The sequence below is a fragment of the Papaver somniferum genome, chromosome 9 (genome assembly GCF_003573695.1).
Source record: "Papaver somniferum cultivar HN1 chromosome 9, ASM357369v1, whole genome shotgun sequence".
Lineage (NCBI taxonomy): Eukaryota > Viridiplantae > Streptophyta > Magnoliopsida > Ranunculales > Papaveraceae > Papaver > Papaver somniferum.
In genome coordinates, this window is record NC_039366.1 from 165,770,889 (window position 1) to 165,790,623 (window position 19,735).

General features: G+C 36.0%; 1 long non-coding RNA gene and 1 pseudogene across 1 annotated transcript; both read left to right on the forward strand.

Annotated features, from left to right (window-relative positions):
- The first annotated feature begins 12,040 nt into the window (after window positions 1–12,040).
- Window positions 12,041–19,040, forward strand: LOC113308628 (annotated as a pseudogene).
- LOC113308629 lies at window positions 15,945–16,532 on the forward strand. The gene is made up of 3 exons (XR_003339948.1): window positions 15,945–16,041; window positions 16,332–16,410; window positions 16,514–16,532. It is a non-coding gene; the product is annotated as an uncharacterized LOC113308629 (long non-coding RNA).
- Window positions 19,041–19,735: the final 695 nt, after the last annotated feature.

Sequence of the window (19,735 nt, forward strand, 5' to 3'; positions counted from 1 at the left end):
TCTGGACGGAGTTACAAGAGATTTTTATTTTTCCTTGATTGATGGCTTAACGATCATGTTGACATCACTTATCTCCATAGACATGCTTTGAGAACAGTTATAACCAACTGATTTTTGTGGATGGAATTCACAATCTCATCAGGTCTACAGATAAAAAGGATATCAAGAAGGAAAAAGGAATGTAGGGTTCGAAACCTATAAACATGTTCGTGGTCGTCCAACTCTAAAACCTATAAAGAGTAGAATTGTCGATAATAACCCTTTCTTTTGTTTGGTAGACAAAAACAACAACCCTAAAGAAAAACTTTTCTACAAGCTTGCACGTTTGCGATCTTGTCTCTTTCGATCAGGCACATGAGACAAGATTTTCACAACAACACAATTAATTTGTGCTGTGGTGAACAACAATTTGTCCACCACTTTCCTCAAGAGAGGAATCTTCAGGCTTCTGTCTATCAAAACGATTTGACCATACTTTCTTTTCAAATGGTCTAATTATGTCCCTGGAAACCAACTTCTTTGATGAAGATAAGATCCTACATACCTTAGCGGTCTTCTGAGCAAGTTCCAACTTTCTTGCTAATCGATCTGTTCTTCGTTGAAGTTTGTTAGCGTGCCTCATTTGATGCTTGTACTTGTAACATCTTGATAGTTCGTGACCCTTCATCGAACAAAACGAGCACGTCAATCTTGGATAATATTTAGGTATCTGTGGTGCGACATCAGCTAAACACATAGTAGATCCTGAAACATCACGATCAGAGTTTCCATAGGATAAATCTTCCAGCTTGATTGGGTTTCCTTCTTCCCTGAACCCATTGAGGTTGATATATGTATTTCTACAAGTATCAAAATCGATGTTTTCACCAAGAAGCCCTACACTTGATTTCCTATCTTCATTGGAATCATAGGTTTCAGATATTTCATCAAGTGTTACAGCTAGACCTTTGTTCCCAGTGTATTTTCTGCGATTAGGGCATTCGTTTGCAAAATGTCCAAACCCCTTACACTTAAAGCACTGAGGCATGTCCTCGTCATCAGCCTCGTCAGCATCCCTGTTTTTAGGAGGTACGCGACCGTGAGGTTTGTCTGATGACCTAGGTTTGTCTCTTGAAAACCGTTTACTTCTCTTCAACAGAAGATCCCTAAATTGTCTTGTGATCAAGAAGACCGACTTGTCAAGGTCTTCATCTGAAAAATCATTCTCAGACTGGTCATCCTCCGAGACATGAACACTTTTACCTTTGAAAAGTAATTTAGTGCTCTTCTGTGCTTTAAAGGCAACATCCTTACCGACTTTGGATGTATTCTCATGATCAAAGATCTTTAGCTTACCAACCAAGGTGTTTCTGGAGAGATTATTAAGGTTATTCCCCTCAACGATGACATGCTTCTTAGACTCGTATCTGGATGGCAGCGATCTGAGAATTTTCATCACAATGTCCTTTTCATGAATAGTCTTACCCAATGCAAAAGATGCATTAACAATTTCAGACACTTTGTGATTAAACTCATCAAATGTTTCTTCATCTTCCATACAAAGGTTCTCCCAATCGGAATTAAGGTTTTGAAGCCTAGCATCCTTTTCACTGGAGTTTCCTTCAAATACGGTTTCTAAGATATCCCAAGCGTCTTTAGACCTAGTGTAATTAGACACATGGTGTTGAAGACTTGGGGAAATGGCATGTATGATAGCATTCAGCCCTTCAGAATTCTTCTTTGCAGCAAGAATCTCGGCAGTATTATGTTCACCAATATTCTTGGGAACAGTTCCGTTTCCGGCTGCAACAACGGGCGCATCATAGCCATTGACTACATATACCCACGATTGAAAATCACGCGATTGAAGAAAAGCTTGTATAGCAATTTTCCACCATAAGTAATTTGATCCATCGAAGACTGGTGGTACGTTAATAGAGAAAACACCTCTTTCCATAGAGTCAGATCGCTACAAACACAGACTGATGAGGTCTTTAACGTGTTTGCCTGCTCTGATACCAATTGAAAAAGCGGGGGTCTAACAACACCACCCAATATTTTGCTTAGCAATCTGTATGGACTAACTCCGAAATACTTTGCTATAGAATCAACTAGACAGTCAGACTCAATCTAGATAAAAGTATCTCAAGGATTTAATATCTCTCTCTTGATTTGATTTCTACTCAAGCTAAAATAAATAGCAAGTATCTATCAAATACAAGGAATAACTTGGACGGTACCAAAGACCAATGTCCAAGGATCAATCAATATCAATCAACAACCAAAGGTTGGATTTCCAATTGATGATCACGAACACACAACCTGTATTATTTATATTATACAAAATAAAATGCGGAAAAGAAATAACACAGACACCAGAAGTTTTGTTAACGAGGAAACCGCAAATGCAGAAAAACCCCGGGACCTAGTCCAGATTGAATACACATTGTATTAAGCCGCTACAGACACTAGCCTACTGCAAACTGACTTCAGACTGATCTATAGTTGAACCCCTACCAATATCCCACTGATACAAGTTACAGTTATACTCCTACGCCTCTGATCCCAGCAGGACACTGCGTACTTGATTCCCTTAGCTGGTCTCACCCACAACTAAGAGTTGTTGCAACCCAAAATTACAGACTTGATAATAAACGAATCTGTCTCACACAGAAAAGTCTATCGAAAGGATAAATCTGTCTCCCACAGATAAACCCTAGGTTTTGTTCCGTCTTTAGATATAAAATCAAGGTAACAGGAACCAATTGATAATACAGACTTATATTCCCGAAGAACAACCTAGATTAATCAATCACCTCTCTACAATCCTTCCTGACTACACAAGCGGATTATCGAGGAATCACAAACAGTGAGACGAAGATTTTTGTGACTTCTTTATCTTGCCTATCGGAGAACTCTCACGATCTCAAGCCAATCAATTGATTGTACTCGTACGATAGAAGATGTAAGATCAGATCATACAACTATGATAAAAGTAGTATCAGACTGACTTCACAATCCCAATGAATTCTTTAAGTCATTAACTCGAGTTTAGAGAAGAAACTCAAGAGTTAATGGAGATCGACTCTAGCGAACGCAATAGTAGCACACAGACGCGTGGGGATTAAGTTTTGCTCTAGATATATGTCTCCTATATATAGCCTTTCAAATCAGGGTTTTGCCTTAGGTACAAAGCAAAATTTATCCACCGTTAGATGAAAACCTGATTTAGATTCAAGCCAATATCTCTCAACCGTTAGATCGAAAGACATAGCTTGTTACACACACTTGGGTACACGTTTACTGGGTTTGAGAAAACCATGCCCAAACGAGTACATGTATGTTGGTCCAACATGGTAACCCAAAAGGTCAACCATATGAGCATCTCATATTAATCATGTTCTTCTTCACCATAACTAGTTCAATTGACTCAAATGAACTAGTTAAGAGTTGTTCAATTGCTATGAGATCTTACGTAACTACACAAGACACAATTGAAATAAAGATGATTCGATTCGATTTGAATCGGCTCATGAACATTATATCCACGGTTTGCATAAAGCATTCCTTAATAGTTAATGTTTCATGTTCAGAGCACATCTTTAGATCATAACCTCTTAAGTTGACAAACAAGTTCGCGGACTTAAGTTAATCGGTTGAGTTTTCCAAACTCACCAGAAATTCTCGGGTCGAGAACTTCCGCCAGTTCGCGGACTGGGTTCGCAGACTGAGTTCGCGGACTTAGCACACAAACGAGTTTTGGAAATCCCAGCAGAAATTCTCGTTCGAGAACTTCTGTTAGTTCGCGGACTGAGTCTGCGGACTGGGTTTGCGGACTTGGCAAGCCAATTCCACAATCCTACCGATTTCTCTTGATCAACAAAGTTCGAAAACTTCGGTTCAAGGAATACATGGTTATATAATCTAAACTCTTATTTCAATCATTGAAACATTCTCAGAGGGCGATATTCAGTCGTGAAGAACAACAGACCTTTCTCGTCAGAGCAATTTCCAAAGTGATTGAAACTTTCATGACATTCGTCACTAGGTGAAGATAAACCTGATCAAAGCGAAACGCTTTACCAACACATGATTTCGAGTGAAATATAAGCAATGAATACTCAGCTCGAAATATCAAGTGTATATGATCTAGTCTATATAGCATACGACTTTTGTCTCATAAGAAGTAGGAGAAGAATAGATAGGCTTTCGAGTGATAGATAAGTTCATGTATTCACATACCTTTTTTTTGATGAAGTTCCAAGGTTCCTTGGTGTAGATCTTCGTCATTGTCGTTGAATCACCATGAAGTCCTTGAGCTCAACTACACTTTTCCTATCCTAGTCCGAGACTTAGCTAATAGGCTAGAAATCAAGACTTTATAGTTTTGATCACTAACATTGACAAACATGCTTGATATAGCAACGCATGCGAGGTTGACCGAGCTATGCTCTAACAACATCAACTTATATAGATGCAATCATATAGCCGAAGCTAACAACATTCATCAAGGAGTTTAAAGATACAAGATAACCCCTCTAAAATTCCACGGCCGCACACCCCTCAAGATATGACCATTAAGCACAAGTTCAAAAGAACTCTCCCGCATTTGATGTCATTCCCGAAAGAACAACAACGAGCGACCTTAATTTCAACAGAAAAGAAGGATTTTAATTGTACACCAAAACCATGAGAATGATTTTTATATCCAAAAACTCAATCAAATTAATCATAAGTACACCCATGATTAATTTAATCGGAATACATAATCAAATTAAACACAAAAAGTGATCAATTTAATTGATTATGCTCAACATAAGTAAACTTACGGAGCAACGACTGAGTTAACCATACGAGAGTGATTGGCTTAATCGTTCATATACTCAACACAAGAAAAAACTTATGGAGTAATAACTAAATAACCAAACAAGATGATTAAATTAGTTCAAAATGCTCAACATATAGTACCTTACGGAACAACCAACAAAGCTAATCATAAAAATAATCAACTTGGTTGTATCGTGCTCATCATAAGACACATTACGGAGCCTCACAGTATTACATAAAATATGGATCAGTGAAGATCAATTACTGCGGAATACACAAGGATTCATTCTATTTTCCATCACAATTTGCACCATGACAAACAATATACATAATCCTTGAAAACAAAAGATTTTAACCTATCTTACATCAATAATTGACAATATAGGCTTAACTTTTGTATTTGTCAAAAGTCCATTCATTCCTTTATCAACATAAAAATATTGATTTATGAAAGACTTTACTCTTGACAATATATAGGACAATCATAGTTCACGGACGCAAACATACATATCCCATAAGAAATTGCAATATATAAAACCACAAAGATTAATACTGCAAAAATCATCCTCCAAACAAGATAGAATTTAAACCAAAAAATCTAAAAGGCATGAAGATGAAAACGTTGGACATATCTATGTGTAATCACAATAATGTCTATTCCAAACTCTAGTAATCCTTCTTAAAAACAAGAATATATTCTCATAAGAAGTTTCCTAGTCATCAATACAAACTCGTAATGCACATATAAGATGATTTGTCCTTAGAGGGTAGAATCAATTTTTTCGCCCGGATTTACACCAAGAATAGCTACCACATGCGTATAAAAAGATTTTATTTGCAAAGAAGAACATACAAAGTCAATAACGACCATGCACCATAGTTCACAAAGGATGATTGTGAACATTCAAGAATCCCATAGCAATGCGTACTACTTCGCATTCTTGAACTTCCTTCTTTGTGATTCACCAACAACATTGTTGTAAAAGCTACAAATTATCTTAGAAGAGTATTACTCCAAGAACCCAAGTGCCGAAGTCCGAGAGAAGTGGAACAAGTGTAATGAATTGGAGCAAAACACTCAAAAACAAGAGACAGGAAAAATACCAATCTTAACTCATTCAAATTCAAGGTTTATCATCTCCATTTTGAAGAGAATTCAGAAACAAATAGAATGCAAAAAAAATGAGGTCATTCCGAGTTCGGACGAAGAAATTACGTCCAAAACAAGCTTACCGAATATCGACGTCTACAGGAAAGTATGCATACGGGTTTGCAAACGAATTTTCATGACTTTGAGAAGTTTGCAAACTGGGTTTGCAAACTTAAACCCATGGATTTTGATTTTAAAAGATGTTATGTATACTTAGTATGTCTACCATGAAGTCCAAACATCCCGAACTATTATTTTCAAACCTACACATATAAGAACCTTAAACACAGATCAAGTTAGGTAGAAATGAACGATAAGCAAGGTACATGGATCATTATAAGTACTCTAAGCAAGTAAAACACAAATATTGCTCAAGTTTATAGACATACCTTTAAAATAATCCAACTGAACGCTACAGCCTTACCGAACATAATCTGTGTGCCCCAAATTCTTGTGTTTCCCTCACCGTATACATAGTATTCTAGGTGAGGATGCACTTTCAACACAAACAAGTTGTGTTGACGTGAACAATGTCTTGCTCACCATGGCACCAAGAAAGAGTTTCTTTCCAACAACTCTTAAATCTTGTAGTGTTGAGAAACACCCAAGGAACTGTTTTATAAGTCTATCAAAGAACTTTAAGAGAACCCAAAAAGATTTGTGTTTCTGATTTCTTTTTTTCCAACTTATAAAAAACAGTTTCTGCAGATAGTTTCTAGTACTGCGAAGGGAAACTCTTTTGAAAAAAAGAGACGTCATAGATTCTTCATAAAATAAGACAATACTACTATCTTGATAGGAAGTATCAGGAATTGAGCAACGAATCAATTCATTCTTTGAGGTGATACACTCAGATGACCGATATTTAAACTCCTCTTGTAATACGTTTAGTTTATCACAACTAATTGGATTAGGCAGAGGAGGAGAATTGCTCTCACTGATTAGTAAATCAATATCAACCTCAACATGAATATTATTCATCATAACTTGATTTAGCCTGTCAAGAAATTCTTGCTCTTTCTGGAGGTATAACTCAACATCAAGAGATAAGCTCTCAAGCTTCTTTTCAAGCCCTGAAAACACTTCAAGGGATTTTAAACCTGGTGGAGGTTTAGATAGAATTTCTTCTACAGATTTTATTAAATCGGACATGGAAGAGAATTCTGAAATCCCTGGATCTGGTGGTGCATTTATTGAGAAAGCACAACCGTCCATAGAGTCAGATCGCTACAAACACAGACTTGTAAGGTCTTAAACGTGTTTGCCTGCTCTGATACCAATTGAAAAAGCGGGGGTCTAACAACACCACCCAATATTTCGCTTAGCAATCTGTATGGACTAACTCCGAAACACTTTCTAGAGAATCAACTACACAGTCAGACTCAATCTAGGTAAAAGTATCTCAAGGAGTTAATATCTCTCTCTTGTTTTGATTTACTCAAGCTAATGGAAATCAACGAGTCCTAATGAAACACAGGGAATAACTTGGACGGTACCAAAGACCAATGTCCAAGGATCAATCAATATCAATCCACAACCAAAGGTCGGATTTCCAATTGATTGATTCCAAACGCACAACCTGTATTATTTAAATTATAATAAATATAATGCGTAAATAGAAATAATACAAACACCAGAAGTTTTGTTAACGAGGAAACCGCAAATGCAGAAAAACCCCGGGACCTAGTCCAGATTGAATACACATTGTATTAAGCCGCTACAGACACTAGCCTACTCCAAGCTAACTTCAGACTGGACTATAGTTGAACCCCAATCAGTCTCACACTGATCCAAGGTACAGTTGTACTCCCTACGCCTCTGATCCCAGCAAGATAATGCGCACTTGATTCCCTTAGCTGATCTCACCCACAACTAAGAGTTGCTAAGACCCAAAATCGCAGGCTTTAATAATAAACAAATCTGTCTCACACAAACAAGTCTATCAAAGGATAAATCTGTCTCCCACAGAAAAACCCTAAAAGTTTTTTTCCGTCTTTTGATAATAATTAAGGAGAACATGAACCAATTGATAATCCGGTCTTATATTCCCCAAGAACAGCCTAGATTAATCAATAACCTCACAACAATCTTAATCGTATGGTAGCGAAACAAGATGTCGCGGAATCACAAACAATGAGACGAAAATGTTTGTGATTACTTTTATATCTTGGCTATCGTAGAAATCAAACAATCTCAATCCAATCAATATGATTGTACTATTACGATAGAAGATGCAAGATCAGATCACACAAAAATGATAATAGTAGTATCGGTCTGGCTTCACAATCCCAGTGAAGTCTTTAAGTCGTTAACCTGGTTTTAGAAGAAGAAAACCAAAGGTTAAAGGAGAACCGACTCTAGCACGCAAACTAGTATCACATGTAAGGTGTGGGGATTAATTTTGCAGAGTTGCTAGATGTCCCCTTATATAGTCTTTCAAATGAGGGTTTTTCCTTAGTTACAAAGCAATCAATATCCACCGTAAGATAAAAACCTGATTTAGATTCAAGCTAATATTTCTCAACCGTTAGATCGAAAACTTAGCTTGTTATACACAATTGACTGTACGCTTCTAGGTTTGTTAACCGCACCCAAACGTGTACATTGTTGGTTCAACAATATTCTAACCAAAAGGTTAACCATATGAGCATTTCATACCAACCATGTTCTTCTTCACCATAACTAGTTCAAATGACTCAAATGAACTAGTTAAGAGAGTTGTTCAATTGCAAGGAAATCTTATGTAACTACACAAGACACAATTGAAGCAAAGATGATTTGATTCACAAGAATCGGTTCATGAACTTTAATAGCCACGGTTTGCACAAGCATTCCTTAGTCTTTTAAGATTAAGTTAAGAAATAATCTTTAGATATATAACCTTCTCAAGTTCGCAGACTAGGTTCGCGGACTTAAGGCACCAGACAGAGTTTACAAAGTCCAGCAGAAACTCTCGGGATGAGAACTTTGCCGGTTCGCGAACTGGGTTCGCGTACTTGGCTCACGCAAGTAGTTTGTCAACTCCAGCAGAAATTCTCGGGTTTGAGAACTTCGGAAGTTCGCGGACTGAGTTCGAGGACTTGGCACTTGTCATTCTTCTAGTTCTCTTGATCAACAAAGTTCAAGAACTTCGGTTCAAGGAATCCATTGTTATGTAATCTAAACTCTCATTCCAATCATTGAAACATTCTTAGAGGAAGTTATATAATTGTTACACCATTTCTCGTCAAAGCAATTTCCAAATGATTGAAACATTCATGACATTCGTCACTAGGTAAAGATAAACTTGGTCGAAGCGAAAAGCTTACCAACACATATTTCGAGATATAGATAGGCGAAGTATACTCAGCTAGAAATACCAAATGTATATAATCTAGTATATACATATAGCATACGGCTTTTGCCTCAAAGAGTATAAGATAGAATAAATAGACTTTTGAGTGACAGATAAGTTCAAGTCTCCACATACCTTTTCGTCGAGAAGTTCCACCGGTTCCTTGAGTAGTCCTTCTACTTGTATGATGAATCTCCATGAAGTCCTTGAGCTCAATTACACTTACTATCCTAGTCCAAGATTTAGCTATAAGAGACTAGTAATCAAGACTTATAGTTTTTATCACTAACATTGACAAACATGCTTGAGATAGTAACGCATGCGAGTTTGACCGAGCACTGCTCTTACACTCATATGGCTAACCTTTTGGTTAACTATTGTTGAACCAAAAATGCACAAGTTTGGGTACGGCTAACAAACCTAGAAGCGTACAAGTCATTTGTGTATAACAAGCTAAGTTTTCGATTTAACGGTTGAGAAATATTAGCTTGAATCTAAATCAGGTTTTCATCTATCGGTGGATATTGATTGCTTTGTTTCCAAGGAAAAATCCTGATTTGAAAGACTATATAAGGGGACATCTAGCAACTCTGCAAAATTAATCCCCACACCTTACGTGTGATACTAGTTTGCGTGCTAGAGTCGGTTTTCCTTTAACCTTTGGTTTTCTTCTTCTAAAACCCAGGTTAAACGACTTAAATACTTCATTGGGATTGTGAAGCCAGACCGATACTACTTCTATCGTAGTTGTGTGATTTGATCTTGCATCTTCTATCGTACGAGTACAATCACAATTGATTGGCTTGAGATTGGTATCTCCGATAGGAAAGATATAAAAAGTAATCACAAACACCTTCGTCTCTTGTTTGTGATTCCAAAACATCTTATTTAGCTAACATACGATTAAGATTGTTGTGAGGTGATTGATAACACTTGGGTGTTCTTCGGGAATATAAGACCGGATTATCAATTGGTTCATGTTCACCTTGATTATTATCGAAAGACGGAACAAGACCTTTTAGGTTTTATCTGTGGGAGACAGATTGATCCTTCGATAGACTTGTATGTGTGAGACAAATTTGTTTATCATAAAGTCTTCGACTTTGGGTCGTACAAACTCTTAGTTGTGGGTGAGATCATCTAAGGGAATCAAGTGCGCAGTATCCTGCTGGGAGCAGAGGTGTAGGGAGTACAACTGTGCCTTGGATCAGTGGGAGATTGATTGGGGTTCAACTATAGTCCAGTACGAAGTTAGCTTGGAATAGGCTAGTGTTTGTAGCGGCTTAATACAGTGTGTATTCAATCTGGACTAGGTCCCGGGATTTTTCTGCATTTGCGGTTTCCTCATTAACAAAATTTCTGGTGTCTGTGTTATTTCAGGTTCCGCATTATATTGTTTATCTTTATAATTGAAATAATATAGGTTGTGCGTTTAGATCATCAATTAGTATAATCCAACCTTTGGTTATTGATTGTCATTGATTGATCCTTGGACATTGGTCTTTGGTACCGTCCAAGTTATTCCTTGTATTTGATTAGAACTCGCGGGTTCTGCTTGAGTAAATCAAATCAAGAGAGAGATATAAACTCGTTGATATACTTTTAATTGATTGAGTCTTGTTGATTCTCTTGAAAGTATATTCGAGTTTGTCCATACAGATTGCTAAGCGAAATATTGGGTGTTGTTGTTAGACCCCCGCTTTTTCACATAATCAAGCGACTCTTAACATGAGTTTTGATTCACTAAAATATGACAACCAAACTTGACATACCAACGCTTGGTGGGTTCAACCGAGCAATGCTCTAACACAACCGCTAGCACGATTTTACCCTGTGAACGGAGCGAAGCAATAAGGGTTCTCCAGAGGTATGTCTTACCTGTTCCACCGCTTCCATACACAAAAAAAATACGTCCATCATTTTGTTCAACAAATGTGAAATCTCGTTGAATGCTTTTTTTTTTGTGTTTAATCTCTTCTTTATATTCTCTGCTTCTGCTATTAGAATATTAATGCCGTAGTTCGTTTCTTCATGAATCAAGTTGTTTTTAGGAACATCCATTCCAGACATGTCTGGGTATGGTATATCTGAAAATTCATCCTCCTTTAAAGTTCGATTATGTTTCCAGAAAATCTTCTCAATTTCTTGTAGTGTATAAGTTCTGCAAAACTTCATTGTTCAACTTCAGTGCCGAATCTCTGTAAAGCTGTATTTGTCTGTACTGAATTTCCTCGGCTAAAATTTCCCAATTGGAATCTCAGAGTTTTTTTAGGCTTTGTTACCTTGCAATTCAGCAAAATCATAACAAACATTTCCAGCAGCCTTTTGCATGTATATGTTTCTGTTACCTCCTTCATGGCAAGGTGCCATTCACCGTCATCTTCCAACAATCCTAGTGTTGAACATGCGGATTTGAAGGTATGATGAATTGTATTACCCACTGTTTTAATATCATCGTAGCTCTGACATCCTTTCTGCACATTCAATAAAATACGTAGGTAGTATTTCTCACCTGCAGTGGGATGTACATAGTAGATACGCCCAATTTTTGCTCCCACTCCCCTTTGTCTTACTTTCCAGGTTTTCTTTGCTTGGTCCCACCTCTAATGCTTAGGAAAATCTGCATACGTCAGTTTTTTTGCATCTTTGAAGTGCCTATTAGCTTTCATCCACTGAATGAATTTTGATGCATCTGGATCTGCGTTTTCTAGAACATCTCTCAAATCATCGTCATCTCCGTAGTATACTAAATGTTCCCGTCGAGATGCAATGGTAGTCTCTCTACGCTCGTCTTGAGATAATGAATTTCAAAACCAAGTGTTCTCCACACACATTCACAACCTGATAGATATCGACCCTCAAGATATGTACTTACTTCGTCATTATTATTTTTTGGGTATTGTATCAATGGTACCAGAGTTGCTTGTATTCTTGATATTTGGTGGAATTACTGCATCACATTTGCTTGAATTCTTTACCCAATTTTCAGTGTCTATAATGTACAGCTGACAAAATGCAGGTAGTCTACCATCAAGTGGCAACAAAGCTCCCATGAAGAGAAGATTAAGGACATATATTGTATATACCCATGGTGTTGTACCATTATTATGATATTTCTTCACTTTGGCGCCCTGTAAGGTAAATGGAAACATTGAATTATATGCCCTGATGTTTATTCTGAAATTTTTAGCTTGCGGCCCACCTCCTATGTATTGCAATAGATTTTGTAGAAATTCTGGTACCTTTTCTAGGAGTGGCAATTTGACAGCTCCTTTCCCACGACAAATTGAAAATTCTTGTGGTATATTTTCTTTTGGCTTTTGTTGACCCTCTCTTCATCCCACATCATTGCTTGACAATGAGGGCACACTGCAGTTGGACCTCCAATATCGTGCCTTTTCAACTCCATCACTGATGAACATAGATAATTTGTTAGGATGGTAAGAGCCTATTAGACATGCATTGATTACCTCTATTGAAAACAGTCACATGTGTACGGGAATTCTTCCTCTGAATCATAATCTCCAGGCTGGTTTTCACTATTGTTACTCTCATGCTTACCTAATGATGAAAACATTATCAATTCAAATTAATGAAAACATTATCAATTCATAGTGATATGATGAATTTCACAGTAGCCAATATATTGAATAGATTTAATGAAAACATCATCAATTCATAGTGATATGATGAATTTCACAGTAGCCAATATATTGAATAGACTACATTATTGTTAGGCAAGACAGTAGCCAGTATGTTGAATGAACTATAATATTGTCAGGCAAGATATGTTACCATTCATGTAACTCATAGCGAATATTTTTGCTCATTTCCTAGCACGTTCGGATATGTCTTGGGCTGTCGCTGGTAAGAAATTGTATATGTCAGCAACAAAACTTTTAAATAAGTGAATATGTGTATACTTTAAATGCTTATACCTGTTCGTTTGTTTTTACTCTGTAATCTTCTTAGAAACTTTTTCCTGTGTGTTATGCATCTCTGGACCAAAGGTTTACTTTTTTTTTTTTAGGAACTACAGGTCCCAAAGTATGACTTTGAGATCTAAACTGCTTGTAGAATGTCTTGCTGACAAACCGAGCAAGCCTAAATCTTCTAGCAACTTTTGAATTTTCTGGTTCGCCATTAAGAATATCAGTGTGTGATGCCTGGTTAATGTGCTGAAGCCTGATAGATCTCATCTAAAGTGGCTTATTGAGCAACCGAGCGAGCCTAAATCTCCTAGCATCTGTTGGATTTTATGGGGCATTATAGTCCTAAAGATTTGTTGGTTCGTGATTAAGAATATCAGGGTGTGCTGTCTGGTTATTGTGCTGAATCCTGATAGGTCTCAACTGTACATAGAATGGTTTAGTAAACAACCTAGCAAGCCTAAATATTCTAGCATCTCTGGGTTTTCTGGGATATTATAATCAGCAGGATTTGGCGTTTTGCAATGAAGCCTGATAGATCTCAACTGAACATAGAATGACTTAGTGAGTAACCTATTAAGCCTAAATCTTCTAGCAGCTGTTGGATTTCCCGGGGCATTATAATCATCAGGATTTGCTAGTTTTCTCTCAATCATGATGGTTGTGCAACAATGAACGGTTTGGTTTTAGTTTTTTGCTTTTAGTTTTTTTTTCCTCCAGATGGTTTTACTATGGTGAAAAATACTATAACCCCCTATTATATGGGTTCAACACATAGAAACCCAACAAAATGGATCCTTCATTGTCAACTCCATTCTTTCACATTTTGATATTTCTAGGCCCAGAACTTTAATTTTTAGGGCTTGATAATAAAGTGACATTTTCATAATGTCAAATTTACCCTTTTCAATATATACAAGAGAAAAATCATAAGATCCATTCATTTCTTCATTTTCTTTCTCTCTCATCTCTCTCGCTCGGTTGCAGGTTGCAGAGAAAAAAGTTTCAGGGTTTGCTCTCTCTCTCAGACGAAGAAACAGGCCGAGAACACGATTTCTAATCGAAATTTCCAGTGAGTAATGATTTCATAACTTAGATCTGACCTTTACAAAAAAAGATCCTGATTATCTAAACATAAATTTGAAATCAACATCAGTTATTCTTCGGAGATTCAATGAAAATTCATCAGCAGGAACTGAATATGAAGATTCTCGTAGAAAATCAAATCGAACAGGAAAAATTTCAATTCAATCGGTTGATTTCGTAATCTGATTTCATTTTTTCTGCAGAGATTTCGTTCTAATTTAGTTTTCTGTTTGAAGATTCATATAAAGTTTCTAGGTTTATATTTCTTTCATTGATTTCATTTTCTTTTTTAGATCTGGAAGAATGATAGTAAATCATCTGCGTGTTTGTTATTAGAAGAAGAAGATCTGTTAGAAACGATGATAAATCGAAATTTTATTCTCGGTGTTTTGGAATTTTGGTGCATTTTTGGAGTTCATCCTGGTTATGATGTAGTTATTTAGAGATTTGAATGGATTAGATTCAATAGATAAAATAGTTGAGCATCAAATAATCTATGAATTCGAATCAGTCAAATATTATTTCAATTTTATTTTGAATCTGAAATTAAAGCTTGTGAATCTCAAGTTAAGGTTTCATCATCTCTTCTCAGTCTCCATTCAAGTCAGAAGTCTTCTATAATCTAATTAGTTATTGTTTCATCTCTTTCATTTTTTTCAAGGTTTTTTTAAGTTGGGATTTCCTCTTCTTTGTTGTTTTTCATGTATGTAATGATGTTTTAAACCTTAGGACTTACTTATTGTGCAGGTTCAACAATGGAACTATGAAGATCTTCAACAACAACAGAAATAAAGAAGATAACAACTAATCGTCATTCACAGGTGATTCAAAATCTGATTCTTCTTTTGCTTTGGAAACAACTAATGAAGAAGCTGTTAATAGTAATAATTTTCATCTGGAGATTCGGTATCACCAACATCTGATAATTCTGTTTTTGAGTTCTAAATGTTTGATGAATTGCTTCTGTTGTTTGGTTTTATTGATGTTGTTTAATTTTTCTAATTTAAGGATACGAAATGTAGATGAAGTATTTGGATCTGGCATTTAGTATGTTTATTTACATATTCTCAGTTTTTACTAAACAAAATTGTTACAAAATGTGAAGAAGGACACACAAAACCTTTTTTGAGATCTTTGCTTCTTTCAATTGCTAATAAACCCAGTATGTCCATCCTTCCATGTAATGAAGTTTTCTACACTTCCTTGATGCAAAACAACTTTGGGTACTGGAATCTGTACCTGGAGATATAAATCCTAAAGAGGATGATGGAGAAATTGAGAAGGTTTTCCAGACCTTGCAAAGTTTACCCTCAGAAATCCCATCAAGAAAGTAAGAGTTATTCTCCTTCATTTTGTTGTACTTATGTATACTACAGTTTTCATTTGTGCAATTGGGAAGTTGATATATACATTCAACTACACTACCATATATATGGATCCACTGTAAAGGTGGACGACTTTTGGAGTTCATGAAATGCCAGTGAACAACACATTTGGAAGTGTTTTCTTCTTTCATGGAAAATCATACCTTCGTAAGAGAATTGACGTTAGTAGATCAACTATCTAACATGTCATATTATGTTTCTAAAACTCAGGTGGCTTGTAGCTTACATGATGGAGCTTGGGTTCTTCAAATCACTTTCCCAGTGGGTTGGCAATAACCTTATGAAATCTGGGGACCATGAAACATGGGCTTTTGATCTCCAAGGTGCTGTTGATATGTTCAATTCATACAGGTATGTCCGATTATCCTCATTAATCTGCGGTATTAGCTCCCGTTTGTGCTTTATTATGGATGTGTAACTTTCAGTTACACAAGCTAAGTGGATGTGTAACTTCTAGTTACACAAGCTAAATAGATGTGTAACTTCTAGTTACACATGCTAATTAGATGTGTAACTTTTACTTACACATAATGATTGAATACAACAGTTGAAGGTTTTTAATGCTTGGAAACAACTTATTCATGATTAAACCTAGGTAGTTCTTGTCATCTTGTATAAGAACTCCAATTTGAATGATTCAGGTTTCAGTTGGTGATATTGTGGTGACTCCAATTTGAATCAATCAATTTATTCCAATTTGTTCTTTTGAAGCTACTTCAGGTAACGTTTTTGTTTTGATTCAATATGATTGACTCATTTAGTAGTTCTATTTTCTTATTTAGTTTGATTAGGTTTTGATTCTTGTTTTGGTTGTTCTATTCAGGTCAGAGTAGAAAAATATAATTCTGACCTGATTTGCTCAATTGTTTTTCAGAATTGATGAATTGAAGGAGATGATGAGAAGATAAAGGATGAACTATTTTAAGTTTCTACTACTGGTGCTAGTGGTGATAGGTAATTAGCTGATTTCACAAGGTTCTCTTCTTTTTTAAATGTTTATGTTTTTTTTGTGATCAAGGTTAACTTGTTCTGATAAATTTACTACGGTAGCATCCCTGTCAATGATTGGTTTTTAGTGTTGACTTATGCATCCTTGTAAAGGTAGTATATGGATTTTGTAATGTATATCAAAGGGGGCAATGCTTTCCGTTGAATGAATGTATATCAAAAGGTAGTATATGGATATAGGTCTGCACATTACATATTTTTAACTGCACATTAGACAAGCCATATGCATGACAGTTTGCACATTTAACTAGCATTGGCAGACTATATATGTGTAACTAGTAGTTACACATCTAATCAAATGTGTAACTTCTAGGTACACAAGCTAAATGAATGTGTATCTACTAGTTACACATGCAAATTAGATGTGTGACTTATAGTTACACATGTTAATTTGATGGTATATGCATATGTAACCTAATATGAAACTTCTATCTAACTGTAACATTTTTAATTTTACCTTCTTTTTGTAGAGTCTGTAACTCTGTAAGGGTGAACTATTAAGTTTTGTATACTTGCTCTAGTTTATTCAGTTATGAGATAGATTTGACTATCTGTGTCCATTGGTTTTTGATTTTTGGATGTCCTGTTTTGTTCATTTGTATGAGAAGTGTTCTAGCTGCTATGGTACTGATATCATTTGCTTGTCATGTAGTTACTAAGAAGGCTGACCCCAAGGTGCTGGCTAACAAAGCTTCCAAGGCTGTCAAAGCTGGAGCATCAACCATTAAGAAGAAGGCTAAGAATATCTGCACATCAGTCATATTTCACAGGCCAAAGACATTGCAGAAGGCAAGGAATCCCAAGTACCAATATATTAATGCACTACCAAGGAACAAGCTGGACCATTACCAGATCCTGAAATACCCACTCACCACCGAGTCCGCAATGAAGAAGATTGAAGACAACAAGAAGAAGAAACAAGGATGCTTTCAAGAAGATGTACAACATCCAGACAGATAAAGTGAACACCGTTATCAAGTAAGCCTTCTTGATTACTTACGACGCTACTCTTTTTCTTGAAAGGTAGTATATGGATATAGGTCTGGAATGGTTCACTTAACTCATACATCTGTTTAACTGCACATCACACAAGCCATATGCATGACAATTTGCACGTTTAACTAGCATTGGCAGACTATGGATGTGTAACTAGTAGTTACACATGCTAATTAAATATGTAACTTCTAGGTACACAAGCCAAATAAATGTGTATCTACTAGTTACACATGCAAATTAGATGTGTAACTTATAGTTACACATGCTAATTTGATGGGATATGCATATGTAACTTATAGTTACACATGCTAATTTGATGGGATATGTTATAGTGGTTATATTTATGAAATTGAGAAAAGAACATCAAGTCCTAGTAGTAGGGAGTAGTAGTGGATGCAGATCAGACTAATTAGATGCAGGTTATACTTATAGTTACACATAATAATTAGATGTGTAATTTCTAGTTACACATGATGATTGTATGTGTAACTTATGCTAATATGCATGTGTAACTATTGTTTACATGTGTAACTACTGATTACACATGCATTTTGTTTTCCTGGGTTCATATCTATACCCTGCTGAATCAGTTGTGTGATCATTTTTTGCGATATAATGTGCTAGCACAAGGTTCCCAGGTGTTTGTATTATCTGCCAGTACAATTACTGTCTGAAGCTTTACTTCTGTTGCTTAAAATGTCCTTCGTCATCGATATATGAAAATGGCTTAGGTACATCTAGACTAGCGCTGTAAAACGTCTTTCTGTTAATACAGTGCTAACAACGTCTTTTTGCTGAAGCAGTGATATCTTAATTAAGAGCTTCTCATTCACTTGCAAGGTTAACTGTATTATTTTATGACTGGTAATTGCTTGATAGTCACCTCTCGTTTTTGCTAGTGTTATTCATTTAGAGATGGATTTGCTGATTTTATGTTGACATATCTAAGTCAGATGCATGTGTAACTCCTAGTTACATAATTCAGATGCATGTGTATCTGCAAGTTACACATGTTAATTAGATGTGTAACTTTTACTTACACATACTGATTTTGGGTACACATATCAATATGTATGTGTAACTCCTAGTTACACTAGTCATATGCATGTGTAACTGCTAGCTACACTAGCCAGATGAATGTGTATCTCCTAGTTACACATGTTATATGCATGTGTAACTCTCAGTTACACAATTCAGATGCATGTGTAACCGCTAGCTACACTAGTCAGATGCTTGTGAAACTGAAATATACATTGTTTTATGTACTTTTCATTTTAATCGTATAAATACTGATTGCTTGTTGTTATATTTCAGGTTTTAGATAACTTCATAAAAGCTAATTGCTTAAACGTGGTAATGGTCTCGCTGGAACTAGAGTTGACGCTGAATACACAAGTCAGATGCATGTGTAACTCTCAGTTACACTAGATAGACACATATGTAACTCTCAATTACACTAAACAGATGCGTGTGTAACTTCTAGTTACACATGCTAATAAATTATTGTAAATGAATATTAAAGTAATAACTTTTTTTTTTGTGTTTTTTTTTGATGTCTATTTATTTGCATATATATACAAGTGTAACTTTGCATTACACATATCATAAGGATGTGTAACTTCTGGTTACACATGCCATATGCATGTGTAACTTCTGTTTACACCTTCGCACTGTATTTTAATAATTTCGGGCCTAGATTTAATAATTTTGGGCCTAGATTTAAATTTTATTTAATTATGGGCTTGACAATATGCATAAGGGTATCAAGGTCTTTTAAAAACTCGGGGCCTAGATTTAAACTTTTTTTAATTAAGGGCCTCATATTATGGGTTATCCATGGGTTAGGCCTGAGCCTAATTTCCCCTTTACTATGTTTTTAGACTTTTCACAGGATTTATTTCTTTCCCGGAATAATGTGGAGAAAAAATAGAGGAGAGGGAAAGAAAATTAGAGAGTGGGAGACGCGTGGCAAGGGAGGTGGTGTTAACTTTCAATGTATGTGTAGGTTTTCATCACCTTTGAACATGGGGTTCATATCACT